Here is an 18,274-nt window from a genome sequence, read left to right on the forward strand (position 1 = left end):
ATTTCTTTATTCCTTCTTTGTAATTTTATGTCTATTTTATGACTTCAAAGTTCTTATCCTCTTCTTGGTTTCTCTAGTCATGAATTACATTTCTTTGCAGTCCCCTGTTTGTTGTGTGACAAATAAATTGCAAGATTATCAAGAAGCAAATTGCTTCCATGTATATGAGTTACCAAAGTAGCATAAAATAGCTTTACAAAAAGTTAAAACCAAATCAAAAAGACAGGACACTTATAAAATTCACTAGAAAACAGGAAGATCATACATCAACTAAATGTCTAGGAAAACATCTCATAGACAAAGGAAAGAAGAAACAAATAGAGAATCTTAGCTGTTAGCTACCATGTTATGCACTTTGCAACTATTCAATTAAATCTTTTTGTAATACGCTCAAACAACGTTGTTGAGGACAACTAATGTCGGAAAAGTTTGTTATATATTACATAATGTCATGTAAAAACTTGTCCAATATGAGAATCAAATTCAGGTACGTCCATCTCCAAAAATCCATGTTTTTTTTGTGTGTGTGTTTTTGTTTTTTTAGCTCATTGCCCTTTTCATAGTGGGCCCTAATTATTTCCATGGAGAGAAATCTGTTGAAGTTGGTTATTTGGCTAATTATAAGGCCTAAAACATTTTTTTTTTCTTTTTAGGCGAGGCAACCCTTGGTTGACCTCGCAGATTGCAAGGACCTTGTCAGCTTACAATCCCTTATTATTTTATTTTTTATTTTTTATGCCTACAGCTCCTGGTCTTCCTAGGTGGTCTCCCATCCAAATACTAACCAGGACCAACCTTGCTTAGCTTCCGAGATCAGATGGGATCGGGCTTGTTCAGGGTGGCATGGCTGTAGACTCTAAAACATTTGCAATGAGAGTGAAGAGAGTGAAATTGAATTATTCAATGGAATCATTCAAGTTGATAATTATTTTCTTTTGATTTTGGTATGTGGGCTTGCTACCTAATTGGCTGGTGGTTAGAACCGATTGGCAGGTATGATAAAACTCATTAAATCAACTCTTATTAAAAAGGAAATTATTACTATTTAAGTATGGTATCAAGCTTAAGGATTCTCACATACATTACAATTTACTCAGTCTCCAGAGATGTAAGTCAACTTTGCATATAAAAGAGCCCACTCAAAAATGTTGCACGTATCCCATGATGACAGTTTCCAAGCATTAGGCTTTAATACACTCTATATGAGTCTTTATTCTGAGACATATAACAAGTAATACAATAATAAGGACAATTCTGAAAATTGTGTATGATTTTTTTAAAAGTTACAAATTAAAGAAGGTTAAAGACCATGCCTGTAACAGAGTCATGTGCTTTTATTTGCATTAGTGGGTCCCTTGTGTTTCCACACATTTATGAGCAGAGACACTGACTACCCTTGTTCTGTACTGTATTTTCTAATGTAACTATATAGTGGATAGTTGTGGAAGTTTGCAATAGCAACTCCCTCTTTAGAAAAGGAAAATTTGGCTTGCAGCCTTGAGAAATAGGGTTAGTGTCTCCCTCTGGAATAATAGATAGGTATGTTCATTTTCCAGCAAAATGGATTCGGATTCCCTGAAAACAGGATCCCTCTCATGAATCTCATTTGTGTGTGCAGGTATTACCTGGCCCTCTTCATGTTTCCCTATGGGAATCAGGGCTCAGGGAACCAGCATAAAAATATGGTAGCCTGGCTATTGCTATTACGACGAGTAGTAAGCTGTCCTCTGTTCTTACCCAGGAGACTTGTGTGTTTTGCCAACATCCATAAAATTGTGGCAGGTTAACATGTTAGCTCCAAGTCACGTAAACTCTTGCCACTTCACAGTTCTAGACAGATAAAAGAAAACTTGCTTTCTAAAAATACCTCTAGAAGATAACAGCAGGCACTTGACAGGAAAAATTTTGAGGAAAGAATAGGTTTAAAATATTTTCATAGGATAGCTTAGGTTTACATCTCTGTGATCCTGTATTAGTTATTTCAACTCGCCTGATCTGAAAGTTAACATAAAAGTGATTCATTATGTAACATACTGTTATTTGTGTTTCAAACATTTTTGTTTCTTTATTTCCTATTTTAAAGCCAAAGTTGGAGGGTAAGTCTAGATTTCTTTTACAAAATGTTCTTTTAATTTTATTTACTAAATTTTTAATAGTTTGACCAATCTACCAAAGATTCTGTACTCATGTCCAGCAGAAAAGACAATAAAAATTTACTTGTTGTCAAAATCAGTATTATGAATCAATAATATAGTAAAAAAATTAACTTCTTGTTTGAAAATATTATCACCATTTTATATTTCACAAGTCAGTTCCCATGTATTTGATATCATTTTTTTCTTGGTTGTATTTAAAATTCATTGATTTTTTTACAAAAAATGTGTCATTACATGTTTAATTTTCAATAGAACTACTCTAGGTACTCAGATATACAATGGAATATAATTGGCCTGTAAATAATCATAATAAAAACTAAAATTTGCATTATTTAAAACTAATTTTAATATGAAACAGAATCAAATAGTCTGATGATCTAGAATGTCTAGAATGTCAAATTGGGTAGCGAGGAATGTGTTTTCTCTGTTTAGATCATGAGCATATGATGATAATTGATTTGTAGTAGACTAGACTGCCTTTGTATACTCTCCAGATAAATTTGTTAGTTTTCTAGAGAAAATTTGACCCTTTTCTCAGATAAAAACCTTGTTAGAATTAGAAAATTACAGATTTAAATATCCAATACTAAGAACAGCAGGTAGTTTCAGCCCTAAATTCTCTCTCCTCATGTTGGCATTTGAAATCTCAATGTATTTACATGGAACATTTAATCATCTCCTTAACCCTAGTCACTGCAGCATTTTCTGTAGAATGTTGTATGCTGCTCACTACATAACATAAGACCTTAGTGAGTGTGAGAGGAAACTTAGAAAGTGTGAATATCACCTTCATAGATTTCCTCACTGTCTTTTCTTTGGTGCCTGCTACTAAACCCACTTAATCAGTACCCTGATAAATGGTGCATCCACATAATTAGAATAATTGCCAAGGAGAAGAATCAGTGTAGTTCATTTCAATGACTCCAAACAATAGATAAATTGCATACTGAGTCCATTTAAATAGCACCCCTGATGTTGTCTGTAGGCCTAAAACAGGTGTGAATTGGTATTTGCCAGCACGAACTTCCCACTGTGTAACCTTTTTTTGGCATCATGCTGCTTTCCTGTTCTACTACAGCTGCTAAATTAGCTTATCTTAACTTTCAGATGAGAAAGTTAAAGTCCTTGAAGCTCTGATTCCTCAGTAACATTGTCACATGAGCAATACACCAACAATAAAGCGAGAAGTATTTTGGAAAAGAGTAATTGAGTAATTAGATGCTGAAAGAGAGAAATGAAATGCAGTCAATGTTTTTTTTTTTTTTTTTTCCCCAAGCTCAAAGCACTACAATATCAGAATAATTCTTAGGCTTCTAATAAGAAAAGAACACCAGGGCACTTACATCTCTATGTATACATCTCCTGAAAATTATATTAGAAGCTTAGAATAGTTTTTCAGAAGAGGAGCTAGGTGGCAAAATATCTCTTTCTAATTTCTGGTTTTTATATTGTTGTATATGTGGGTATGACCTTTTGATAATCAAGATGAGTGATTAATTAACACATTTATTTTTTTTTCAGAATCTGTGCTAATTAAGCATATTCTACTATATTTTTCTAGTTTTTTTAAAAACTAAATCCATATGCAAATTGTCTCTGTCTTCCTACATGTTTGTTTATTTATTTTATGAATCTGTTTCCTGAAATCTGTTCGTGAAAGAGGTTGAGAGTGGAGATGAAAGAGTAGGAGTGAGGAGAATTAGGACTGATTTCCTCTGGAGTTCCTGATGTACTTTCTCACCATAAACTTTGGCACCCTCCATAGTGATGCACCTCATGAACTCTATCTAGAGTGGAAGGAAGGGTAGGTGGCATGCTCAGTATCATCTGCAAAATCCTCATTTTATAGATGAGGAATTTAAATCCTAGACAGACTTAGGTTTGTGTTAAGTTCTCACAACTAGTTAGTGGAAGAATCAGGATTCTGAGTCCTTTTCTCAGAATCTTCATATTCTACTCTATTTTCATATGACAGTAGCTCTTTTATCAAACATCAGCTAGATAATGTACATTGAAGAGTGTAAACTGTTTATATATTTTTTAATCTATTGTACTGTTTCTACATGCTTTTGCATTCCAAGCACTTATTTGTGGAGTCATTGTCTCATCCATCTATGCATTCTCTCAACAAAATGTATGAGTTAATTCTGTATTGCAGGCACAGTGATGGGCCCCAAAGATGTGATGAATTGCTATGTCCCTGTCTTCAGGGATTTCACAGCAGGGTGAATGGTCCTAGTATATGGGGAATGATACATTTAATTACTACCCTTCATGTCTCTGTTATATAACAGGCATTGTTCGTGGGCTTTGTGTAGGATCTCATTTAACTTTCACATCTTAGGAAATAGGTATTATTGACTACATTACATATATAACAAAAATGAGATTCAAACTCATTCAACCAATAAGTGGCACAGGCAAGTTTCTGATCTGTTGACTCATAGTCCAAACTCTTTCTCTTTTCCATTTTTTCTCTCAAATATGTAGAAATGATACAGCAGATTAATGAATATGTAAGCGATTCATACTCTTCACTATCCGTCAATGTTTTTTAAAAGTAGCTAAAACTTAATATGTATTTACCTCATGTTTATCATAGAAAAATTGGGTTGTGGAAAATGTAGGTATTCATCCTGTGAAAGGCTAACCTGCTCATTCAGGAGTAGAAGCGGCTTCCCCTAATAGGTCAGGACACAGAAATGAAAGAAAAAGAGCCTTGCCTTCTACTTTAATTAATAAATTAAACTTAAGTATGGTCTCTCAAACCCTTTCTTTCCAGTTTTTAACTACCAAAAAACACCTCTGAAAATAGAGTTTTAATGTCACATTTTATGTGAATATAATGATCATTTCTTGAAGGGGTGGAAATTGAAATAAACCACACATTCCTATTGCTAGAAGAAATTTCATGCAGGTGAACAACAAAAGCAGCAGTGCAAAAGACATAGACTAACTAAAGGCCAACATATAGACCTGAGCAAAAAAAGTGAGTCCAGTTGTATGTACATGACCCAGTTATATTTATGAACAGTGGCTATTTGGAGCAGCAAATCACAAAGTCTCAAGAGGTGACTGCATATCACCTAGAATATGGAGCAGGGAGGAGAAGTATGGGGTAAGAACCTGAGAATCAGGGCTCAGTCACAAACTTCTGATCAATGCTTTGAATATAAACATGAAAACAATATTGCAAATTTTAATCTTACAATCTACTGAACTAAACAAATATTTAATGAGTATTACATTACATATGCCATCCCCAACTCTAAATTTACATTCATGGAACATATCCCAAGAAATTACATTTTAATTTATCTACTTCGAATATTGACACAAAGGTATACTGTATTGACCTACATTTTAATTCTGATCACTTAATTGTATTAGTATACTTTTCCTTCACAAAAATGTATGTATACTTATAAAAAATTGAAACAAAAATCAAAATGGTTTTTGGATTAAAGGGAATTTTCTTGGAAAATATGTAATATAATGGTATCATTTTTGAACAGATGGCAAATCTTAACTTTTATTTTTGCAATGCACATATTGTTAACACTTGACCTGATATGTTCCCTTTGGATAATGATTGTAGCATGATAAAGCAAAGAAAAAACAACTAAAACTGTTATCCTATTAGCAACCAAGATTAATTTCATATAGCAAAGCATTGCTAAATAATCTGGCAAAACATGAGGTATTTGGTATATCTATTTTAGGTACATAAACTAGTCATTACAAAGGATAGTGACAAGTAGGTATGTTGCAAACTTCAGATTAATTAAAATGCTGTTTAACAAGCCCTATTAGAATGCAAATGTTTTTCATGATTGCTGTCACAAGCTGGGTTTCAGTTTTGTTTGCTAGGTTTCCTATCCATTTAAGCCTTTCTATTCCCCCATCCTCAGCCTCCATTCCTTTGCATTGAAGTGAACCCAAGCACAGCTACATTAGCCTAATGCATGAGAACAATGAGATAAAGAGAAAAAAAAAAAAAAAACTGAAGAAGTAAGTCTAATTACTCTAGTTTCATAGAATAAGCTTTTAAGGCTAAGTTCACACTAGGGCAATTACCCACCTAATTGCTCTAGTTTGAAACTGGTTTGAAAAGATGTTTTCAGCAATGTGAGGGGAAAACATGCAAATTCAGTGGATTGGTTTGATCCCATTGCCCTTTTTATTAAAGAAAAAACCCTTGAAGTTTTGAGATGGCATTTCTTGAACATACTTCTAATGTACCACAAAGCCTTTTCTGATAGACTGCAAGCTGATGTGGAATCGTATCTAAATCCATGTACTAACCTCACCCTACTCACTGATCACTGAGTAAAAAAATAAAGAATGTTTCTAAAAATACATAGCTTCCATTTGTAAAGACGTATCCGACAACATAAAATGTAAGGAATGCTTTTTTTTTAAAAAAATTGGAAACCACTTTTTCATTCTTTTGTTAAAGAGTATTCTCAAAATTATGTCCTAATATAGCTTGTTAGTTTTGTAACCTAAGCCCCTTAAACTGCAAGGTCTCTATGCCTGAGTTAGAACTAAATGATAAAATATTCAATGGGATGCAGTTCTCAGATAACATCTGATGGAAAGGGTGTTTCAGAGGCAGGAAGGAAGGGAAGGAGGGAGGGAGGAAAAGTAGAGGTGAGGCTGAAGTGAAAAACTAAACTAAAATTGGTGGTAGAGGTGAGCCCTGAAGACATGAAGTTCGTGCTTCTGGCAGAGCACCACTGCTATGGGTTGGCATCTCTCAGAAACTGGACATGAAGATATCAAAAGAATTATTCAAAACAAAGGTAGATTTAGGGCTAAAAGAATCAAATCATCTAAGCCAACCCCCTCGTTGTAATAAGAAAACTCAATTGTAGGGAACTGGCAGAGTCACATGAAGTAATAATACAATCTGTTCTCAAATCCAGGTCTCCTGACGGCAGGTCTGTCTAGTAACAGTTTATAGATGGGAAGAACAAATGGAAATTTGTCCAGATTAGTTTACAAGATTAGTAAAAGAGCAGAAGAGCCTTTGAATTGCAGTCTACTTTTAGGGGATCAGAAGGCAAGTATCAAAGCTCTGTATAAAATAGGATAGTTCAATAAGTCAACAGGTAAGAAATGCTGAAAGAGAGCTATGGAAACAATGGTATGGAGAATGAAAAAGTTGAGACTATCAGGAGGTCTTTAACAGAGGAATGAGGATTTATGTTTTGGTTTAATGCTGCTGATTTTTTTTTTTTTCACATTCTCTATACAAGATTACCTGAGTGTTCTAGGTGCTTTTAAAGAAATAAAGGCAGAATGTTTAAAATATACATTTGACTCACTGTATCATCTTGTTTGTCACTTCCCATGTCTACTTCTGTGATAAGGAGATAAATAAAAACAGAGATTAAGATAGTAGACAGTCACAATAGGGAAATAAATGCTTGGCTCTTTATCTTATAAAGCCATATCTTTATAAAAAGTAACTAGAAAGATACTTTTCTTAATTTAAGAAGAGTGAAGAGGAAAATGTCTATGGTTTATAATAGTTAAGAAATTATAAGAAAGGCAACAAATGAACTTATGGTTATACAGAAAAATGTTTTTTAATTGTGGTATTTCAAAATTTGTGATTATGCTTAGCTCTTTCAAATATTAAGTAAAAGAAAAAGAACTAATTTATTCTCTTTAATTCCACTGTAATTACAAAAAAAAAAAAAAGCCTATATTTTCAGACCAAGGATGGCAAACATCTGGTATAAATTTTCCTATTTCCTATTGTTTCAACCATTGCAGACATTACTAATTAATCACTATATTAGAGACAGTCAGTTGATTTTTTGTTAGCTTGTCATCCCTGCTTTAGACCAATTTTCAACAAATTATTTCTCTAAAGAGTCAGATAGTAGATGTTTTAGTCTTTGTGAGTCATTAGATCTCTGTTACAACTATTCAACTCTGCTGCTATAACTCCAAAGTGGCCGCAGACAACACATAAAAGAGTAAACGTCTCTCTGTTCTAATAACACTTATTTACAAAAACAGATTACAAAAATACTTATTTACAAAAACACAGACCATACTTTGCAAACCCTGCTTCAGAAGTTTTAAGTATATTACTACCTACCTGATGACAGCAATATTTCATTTCAATTAAAAAATTTAGGAGGAAACAGCCTACTAATTCTGAAGAAACAGTTTCTATAAGATGACTGTAGTCTAATCAGTTTCTCCTAATCAAGAACCCCAAATGTAATGCAATTAGTGATAGAAATGAGAATATCCTACCCATTACAATGGGCTCATCCATAACTAGGGTCATATTATAACTTGTGGACTCTAGACACATTTACCTTTGTGGGCCCCGTATTCGACTACCATGTGCAAATTCATACTTTATTCAAAGAAAATCAGAAAGAGAACTCTCTTTTGGAGAACTAAAAGAAAGAAGAATTGAAGATAAAGGATAATAATAAAAAAGGCAAGTACTTTAAAGAAGTCTAAATAGCAAGAGAAAGAAAGGAAATAAAGGTCTTCCTTTCTTCTGAAATGACCTTCATCCCCAAATAAAATCAAAGCACATATCTTTAATCTTTATTAATACAATAAAATCATACAATCTTTGTTTTTAATTCAATTCTATTTTGGGTAAACTGCAAAAATCTGTGAGCTATTTCTATGATTGTATAGGTATTATCTCTATATTATTTAAACGTACTTGATCTTACTTGAATTAAATATATTAATTCCATATTAAGCTGTGACATGCTAAGTAAAAATAACTTAATTTTACTATATTTCCATGATTTGTTAATAAACTTCATGTGGTAGCTAATACATAGATCACTAACTAAGCTCAAGTAAACTCATCACTATGTACAACAAAAGAAATGTTAGCAGAAGTCATAATTACTACTTTCACTGATACCTAACTTATGTTGTAGGTAGTAGAAAACAGTGGTATTTCCAAACAGATAGCTTTAGAAGAGAAGCACAAACTTAGTGATAAGGCTATGGCTATTCAGACATATATGGTATATGAAAGAAAGTCAACTCCTACAGTGGGGTTGCCTTGAAAGAGTAGAACAAAGAAAATAAAAAAGAATCCTATCAGAAAACAGAGCAATGTATAGGCAAGACATTAATCAATAACTGACAATTTTTGACAATCACATCTAATTGACATCTGGTTAAATATATTGTTTTTCTTTGTATGAAGCTTATAGAGAAAACATTTTTTTATACCTGCTTCCATTCAAAGCTGTTATGGCTTACGACAGCCTTTATACACTGGAAAAGCTAATTTTGTGTTCAGTGATCTGTTTGAAAGGTAGAGAACAGATACATGAAAATGATGAAAGATATTACCTTTTTTTCATATTTAATGGAAAACCTATTCAATGCTATAAGACAAGAAAGAATAAGGCATAAGATTTGAAAAGAAAAATAGTTATCAACAAAAATACAGTTGTTTCTGTAGAAAATTAAGGAAAAGCTAAAGACATAATTAGAACTAATAAAAGAGTTCAGCAAGATTGCAAGATACAAAATGGAAATGAACATAATGTCGTTAATGTTATATAGAAAGCAATGATAAAGTGGCAAATGCAATAATTATTTATAAAGATCCTATCTAAAAAAATTAAATTGATGTTATCTAGGAATAAATCTGACAAATGAAGTTCAAGAATTATGTGGAGAAAACTACAAAATGTTAATCAATATTATAAATAATAGTTAAATAAGTGGGAAGTGATACAATGGTATAATATCAAGAAGACATGATATTAAAAAATATCAAATCTCACAAAATTAATCTGTAAATTTGACTGTAAAATTCACATGGGTAAATATTGGACCAGAAATAATAAAGAACAGTTTGAAAAATAAGAGAAAGGAGGGAGGAATGACCTTAGTTCATATCAAAGTTTATTATAATTCCAAAGAAATTAAAAATAAATGATATTGGGGTAAAAATAGACAGACTCACAGACAATAGAGAGACCATAAAAAGTCTCACATAAACATATAAGAACTAGTGTAATTTAGAGGGTGGTATCAAAAAAGAGAGAGTGAAAGATAGACGTTTGAATAAATTACACTCTCAATAAAAATAAACAAATAAATGAATAAATTAGATTTCCTAAATCAAACTATTCAAAAATAAATTGTAAATACATTAAAAAATTGAATATGAAATTCAAAATAAACAATAGAAAAAATTTAAAAGAAAAATATCTTTTTGGCATTAGGTTCCTCATAATTTTTTTTTTCACTTACAAAGGAAAGATTGAATATATCAAATTTAAAATTCTCATATTACAAAAGATACTGTAAGCATATGTAGAAAACAAATCACACACTGGGTATATTTATAAAGCCTGTAAGCCATAAGGAAACAGTACCTAGTGTATACTAGTGGAAAAGGACAAACTAAACAATTACCACATGAGCAAAAGGTTTGAATTGGCAGTTTATTACAGGTGAACATGAGCGGCCTATAAATATATGATATTTGCTAATGTACTAGTAACTGAAAATGCAAGTTGAAAATAATAAAGACATACATTTGATTAGCAAATTTATAATTTTCATCTTATCAAGTGTTTGTAAGAATGTAAGAAAACTGAAAGCCCCTTAGTAAGTGAATAGATACATTTGTGGAGATCCATTTTGCAATATTTATTAAAGTTAAGATATCTATAAAAACCTAAAGCTCAGGAAGCATATTGCTAGACATGTCGTCTAGGAAAATTTTTTTTATCATTTTCAAGGATATTCAGTTTTTAATAGCGAAAAATTAAGTTGACTTAATATAGACATATAGAAGAATAACATAGTAATACAATTCAATACAATATACTCAGCAAAAAATGGATGAACTAGGTTTATATTGCTCAAGAAGATAAATTTTGAAAACAAAATACTGAGTGAAAAATCAGGTGCAGATCTGTTATATTTATATAATTTTAAAACATGTGTAGTAGAAATATGAAACTACAATGGTGGCTTCTGCTCAAGGGAGAGGGAAAATAAAGAAGCATTGCGAAATATGATGGGTGGACATGAATGTATACTTTTATCTACTATGTTTCATTTTGGAAGGGTTGGATGGCGAGAAGAATGAAGTGAAAAAATGATTCGTGTAGTAGATATAAGACTGAATATAGTCTACAACCATGCCATCCCGAACAAGCCCGATCCCATCTGATCTCGGAATCTCGGAAGCTAAGCAGGATTGGGCCTGGTTAGTGCTTAGATGGGAGACCACCTAGGAAGACCAGCTGCTATAGGCATAAAAAATAAAATAAAAAATAAGAGATTGTAAACTGACAAGGTCCTTGTAATCTGTGAGGTTAACCAAGGGTTGCTTCACCCGTAAAAAAAAATTAAAATTAAAAAATTTTTAAAAAGACAGTATATTATTCTATACATGTTTGAATTACATCATTACTTTAAAAATGTTATACATAAACACTGTCTTTGCATATTACAAGTGTAGAGAAAATAATGTTGTGATGAATAGATACATGTGAAAGTAAATTCAATAACCAACAAGTGTTCTAAGAATGAGAATTTTTATTGGACTGGAGAGTGGTCTAGGCTCATCTAGGAAAAATAAGATTATAGATTTTCCTCTAGGTTTTAAAGAAGTAAGAAGACTTAAGTTGGTGTAGAAAGAAAATGATTGCCCTACAAATATTCTGGTCAAAATGCCTAGCTTATAAGAGTGATCATAAATTAACTGTATTTATGGGGTGTTCCCTCTCTTTTTTTTACAGAAGTCCCCTTATTTTTCTTGGAGTTTTCTGTTGTTTCATTTGCAGCATGTTTCTTTGTTTTTTTTTTTTCATTTTAGTTGCCTCTGTATTTGTTTCTATGTATTAGGAAGATTTGCCTTGACCAGGTGGTCTTTTGTAGTGGCCCAGTGGGGCAGTCTCCCTGATCACATGCACCAGAGGCTCTGGGTGTGTTTCTAGTGTGGGCTGTGTGTGTTCTGTTGTAGCTTAACCTTGATTGCTGTTAGCGCATCAGTGGATGGGATCGACTCTCAGGCTGATGGGCTGTAGGAATTGGCCACACCCACAGAGTATGAGCTGGTGTTTGGGGGCTGACTCCACGGAGTGAGATTTGCCCCAGCAGACTCATGTACCTGTTGAGACTACCCTTTGAGTGTGCCACTTATTGTGCTACTCTGTTGTGGTCTGATGCCAGCCTCTGGGTATATTGGTTCTGGAGCCCCTTAGAAGGGGATTCTATGCAGGCCAAGGGCAGCTGCTGCCTTTTGATGATTGTTCAGAGCTACCTGGTAAGAGCTACAAAGTGATCTGTAGATGGTTGCTTCTTGTGCTGGATCTGGAAGCAAGTGAGAGAGACCACACTGTGAGCTAAGGCCTGTTACCTCCAGTTCTGGGCCCGAGGTGATTTAACAAAAGGACCAGTGCACCTCAAGCTCTGAGGCAGCCTGCCAGCTGCCCATAATCTCCGCAGCTGAAAAGCCTTCGGATGGTATGGGAGTTGAGTGGGGCGGGAACCCAGGGAGTCACTGAGGTAAAACGAACAGATTTCACCCGGCCAGTGCAGAATCAGGTTTTGTTCCAGTGCTGAATCTGTGGCTTCCTGTAAAAGCCTCAGATTGCAGCAAGGCCAGCCGCTGCCCGCCTCAGGCCCGCAGACACCCAAAATCTGTTCATAAAATACTGTAGCTTGGGCTGGGCTGTGCACGAGTCATGCATGGGCTACATGAACTGAGGACTGTTGTTTGCTGTCAAATTCATGGCTCAGGGAAAGCACAGGGTAGGGCTGGCTGCCTGGTAACAGGCCCACTGTGAGCAATTTGTGGGTTGGGTGGTGTGGGGTCTCAGAGACATGGAATAGAGTGAGCCGATCTGTCAGGCCAATGAAGATTCAAAATTGCTGCCAATGCTGAGCCCACAAGCTCCCACAAAAGTCACAGATAACCATAAGGCCAGCTGCTATCTGCCTTGGGCCCAAGAGATCCACCCAAGAGACACTGCAGCACAGGCTGGCACCAGTGGCCCACCACAAAAGTCTCCCCCATAATGTGTGGGCCACAGTGCGGTATGTGCTAGTAAACAACCAGCTTTTCAAAAAAGATCCATACATTTATATCTTAATCTGTATCTACCAATCGATCTATTTACCTAAATATATTCATATATGCATGTATGTGTATATTATAAATTTTACTGTTATTAAGTTAATATATATTTTTTTAATTTTAAAACTCATAGAGCTAATTGAGTCTCATGGAATTCTTTTATCAATTTTTTTTGAACTCTTGTATCCCTAACCAATCTAGTTGCAGTTGATGAATATTGGTTTATATAATTACTTACATTAAGAGTAAGGCAATGCAAAACAATAAAACATAGGTCAGAACCTCACTTTTTGTCAATGATGGGAGCAATTTCTTTGCTGAATCAAATAAATAGTTCCAGATTCTGGGAGAATATTTTCTGAAATTTTTGTGTTGACAATATAATGGCAATAGACACAATACATTTTAAAGGTTAATCTGAATTATTAACACTTTCTTTGACACTTTCTTAAGTTTAGTCAATCAACAAAATACAAAGTCCTGATTTGTAACATTTGCCGATTTTCATGGTATACATACTCGTTCCATGTACAGTTTAAGCTACCAACTTGACACTACTGAAAGTGGAGTTGAGTTGTACCATGCCATTACATAGTATTCCTAACCATACAGATAAAATAAATGTAAATAATTTCAAGAGAACAGGTAACAGTCAATGTAAAAAAATAATTAGGAGGCTATGAGTTTAGAGTATTTATAATGACTTTTATTTTTAATATAATTTAATTATAATCATATAATTAATTTTTAATTATGATTTGGTTTAACAACCAGCTCAAAATATTCCTGAAAATTTATCAAAAAGCTTTTGCTAGCTGACATTAGTTAGCTCTTATATGTATATACACACACATACATGTAACATTGCAGCTAATGTCAGTATTTATTGCTTCGATTTGTCTAACACATTATATAATGCATCATATTTTATTAATATTTAAATATGTTTGCTAACTAGGTTTGCAACAATTTGGGAAAATTAATTAATGAGAAAAATATTAATCCCAGTTTTATTCAAATTAATTTGGACCAGTTAAAGGATATAGATTTTATTTTATTATATATCAGGATTTTGATCATCTTTAAGTTATTCTTTTCTCCCTAGTAATCTACTTAAACCTTAAGCACAAAGGAATTACCCCTTCTGGAAAGGTAAGTCTTCCTACAGAGATATGTTTTCTGTCAAATTTCAAGTTGTGCCCAGATGAACTAAATATTCTATGAACTATTAAGCATACTTTATGATAAAAGAGCAATAGTCATTAAGGTCATTACACTTGAGGCTTCCATTTTAACTTCTTTTGGGTTCTAGGCAGACAAGAATCTTTTGTTCTACCTTTCTTCCTCAGCCCAGAGGCAATGTAAGGGAGGATAAGAAAGAAAACCCCTTCTCCCTAGATTTTTGAAAACTTTAAAATCTAATGATAGAAAAGGGCTGCAGTTTGAAACATGAAAGGTCAAGGTAGCCTACTAGAGACACAGTGAATATATAACTTCTTATGGGAATCTCCCAGGCGTGAGATTATTCTGAGATTTCAATCTCATAGTTAAATAGTAATATATCAAAAAGATGGTGAAAATAGTTGCTATGTAAAATGTTCGGGAGTCAGTCATTTAACTCAGAAAATGTCAGTAGCTTTATTCACAGGCCTTAAACTTAGGAAACTTGAGATATGAGTACTTGAGAAAACATCCTTCAAAAATAAACATACTTCTCTTAAGATTAACTTGGAATAAAATATTGAGTGATTTTCACAAAGCAATCATTTGCCTATTTCTAACCCCTGATAGAATCTATACAGAAACAAATTGGTGGTCATATTCATGCATCTGCTACATCTTGTAAAGTCCCTGAGGTTATATAAAAATTTTACCATAGGTTCTGAGAAGTTGAATCATAGCCTCAAGTTTCTTGGGCCCTAGGCAGCAATCACCAATAAGCCACTGTCATCACCATCTATATCAGATATATAGTTTTCTGGCCCATATTCTAGTCTCACCTCTGATTTCAGCCAAGCCAGAACACTACTGTGCAGGTTTTAACTTACTTTTTCACTAATTATGTCTTGTCTTGACTGTTGGCATCTTAGCTCTGCATCTAACTCTCTGCATATAAATAGCTTGGAAGTGTAGGGAAATTAATGAGATGACTCTTAACCAGCAGTGAACTCAAGTTGATGAATAATAATCTCTTCACCTGGTCTTTTGGGTGGACAATTCTAAAAGACATTCTATACTCTTTTTTGTGTGGTCTCAAGGCCCCAATTACCCTCATCTGTCACCTTGATGAAGCTTTTCTTCCCTTCTCTCTTATGATATCCACTCCAGCACTTTGGAGTTACCTTCCAAATACCATTCGAAAATAACACAGATTCTGCTTTCAGGGGAACTTAAACAGAAACACAATCAAGTCATCACACAGATATTGTTATATAAGGTTTATCTCTAAGAAAAAATTTTTTTTTCTATACTCTCTCCCTGCAGGGGACATAAAAAAGACTCCTTATTACTATGCACTATTTCTCTTTCTTTGGTAACTGTGTAGAGTTTGGTTACTGTTGTGTCATCCCAAATCTGCCCATTCCTCCATACATGCAGACATTTCACCTTGCCCAATTAAGGATGCACTTCATTCTTTAGAGCTTTTCTGACTACTCTCTCCATCCAAGTTTCCCAAGTCTGTGTCCCTGGTCCTAGAAACCTTCTTTGTGTAGGACAGAATCTAAATAAAGTGGTAGAATAATGGGAGAGGTAATCGAACCACTGGTACAGTCACAAGTACATTTTTTATAGTTACTTTATGTCAAATACAAAGAAACAGTCCTAGTGGTAGCAATATTATAAATCTTGTAGAATTTATGCTGGAGACTAAAAAGATCCCAGATGCTGAACTGAGATGTAATATAACTGTAGAAAACTACAAAATAGTTTTTTGTTGGAAAGCCATTTACTTTTCTATAAAAACACTGGCAGAATTAATTTTTCATGACCTAGAAGTATGTTCTCTTTCACTGATGCTTTCTTATACTTTTTTTTTTTGAGAAAATATTGTACGTATCTCTATACTATTGAAACACAGCAAGTCTTTACAGTTGTTTCACTTTTCCATGTTTAACATGTTGAGTCAATTCAGCATACATGTGCCACATTCAAAACCCAATAAAGTAGACAGGAATATACATCTCCAGTAATGTAACATATCTCTTTGTGAAGAGAGATTGAGTTTCAACAGGAATTCCTAAAAAGATCCTTAATAAAGACTTATGCACAAGTGTGCAGATATATATACAGTTAAACTCTTTAATTTTCACACAAAACCCATCGTTTCTTACTTAAAATTTATAAACTATGAAATTCGTTTATTCCATAAGGAAGAAATCTGAGACATTGACAGTTACACATAGCATGTTCATTGCTGGAGGTTACACACCATTTGCTGCAGACTCGATGGCTAGAAATCTTACTTGTATACTCATCCGCATACATGTATTTTACCTACACATTTATTTTCAGTAGGCAATAAGAGAAGAAAAATGGAAAACAAATAAAAAAGAATGTTTATCCTCCCCTGCTTCAGTGAGATATTTAAAACATTTACATAAAGGTAGTGAAAGAAACATGGTTCATTATTTCAGTAGGGAATCAACAGATATCATGATGATAAACATTATCTTGATATTTATTCTTTTAATAGATAAGTAAAATAAACACTTTCTAAATATTTTTCTATTTAATATTTATATTTTAAAGTTTTATGTGCTTTTCTTATATCCAAGTCCATGTTTTCTTTTTTCCTTTTTTTTTTAATGGGCTGTGGTGCATATGTGTTGCTTAAGGAGGCATCATTTTTTTCTTTTTACTTGGACCCAGACAGTAGTCAATTTTACCCAAAAAGGAGCAACCCTAAGTGTATCCTGCCATTTTGGCATATGTAGAAATATTAACAACAAAGGGAAAGATGAGAAAAAAAATCAGAGTAGGCACAGACAAGTAAGAGTAAAAACAATATTTGCTGGTGAGTAAATGTCTAAGAGTATTAGAGATAATCAGTGTCTTTCAAACAGTTAGTAAGTACTCATATAAATATTGAGAAATTATAGACAGGTAATAAAATTTTACCTAATCTGAACAATTATCTTTCATACAAAAAAAAAAGGATTAGTAGGGATGAGGAAATATGTTTAAGGAGGCGAGAGAGAGAGTAAAAGAGAGAGAGAAACTCAGACTGAACAAAAATAGGGAATTTTGAAATACATAAGCTAATCTTGGCTTTAGGTTCACATCTCACCTCTCTAGTACCACCAGTTGCTCCTTCCAAAATATTTCAATAGCCTCTAACTGGTCTTGCTGATTTATCAGTTGTTCTCCTATGGTTTTTTATTTTCATTACAGCCAGATATTTAAAATATAGATGTATTAGTTAAAGTAAAAAAAAAAATGCTAACTGATATAACAGATTAACCCTTGTCTATAAGTTATAATACACAAAATAATATGTTTTATAAACATTTCTTACTCATTAATGTCACAGTCCAAGTTGGTTTTGTATACATAAGCGAGTTCTCCACATGGTCATTTAAGGACCCAAGTTCTACATTCCATTTGCCGCATTCCAGTCACAGGGCCACACTGAAATCCAAATCTGTGAAAATTTTTCTGGTTCTGCATACTTGGCATTTACAAACTTTTTGAGGAGTCTTGGGCTGCTGAAGATGCTTTGCCCAGAAGCACTGTTATCCAGAAGTGCTTGAGAGTTAAAATCTGCCCAGGGCTGCTCACAGCCAACAACTGACTACTATAGAACTTCGAGAGCCCAAATCTCTTACCTCAAGGTGGCGCAAACTCTGCAAAGTAATTAACACTCCAGACCACCCAGAGGGATCAGGTCTATGTAAGCATTTCACTTGAAACTGCATTCATGTTTAGCTTTTCTACTTTTCCTCCCTTTCATCAGTTTTTTAATAAATCACCTGCGTATGAATCCTTAGCTCAAAGGAACCCATACTAA

General features: G+C 33.7%; 1 non-coding gene across 1 annotated transcript; it reads right to left on the bottom strand.

The window, feature by feature from the left end:
• Positions 1-736: 736 nt before the first annotated feature.
• LOC120618644 (5S ribosomal RNA) lies at positions 737-855 on the bottom strand. The gene has a single exon (XR_005657278.1). It is a non-coding gene; the product is annotated as a 5S ribosomal RNA (ribosomal RNA).
• Between the last annotated feature and the right edge of the window lie 17,419 nt (positions 856-18,274).

This window comes from Pteropus medius, unplaced genomic scaffold (assembly GCF_902729225.1).
Source record: "Pteropus medius unplaced genomic scaffold, Ma_sr-lr_union100, whole genome shotgun sequence".
NCBI classification, from domain to species: domain Eukaryota; kingdom Metazoa; phylum Chordata; class Mammalia; order Chiroptera; family Pteropodidae; genus Pteropus; species Pteropus medius.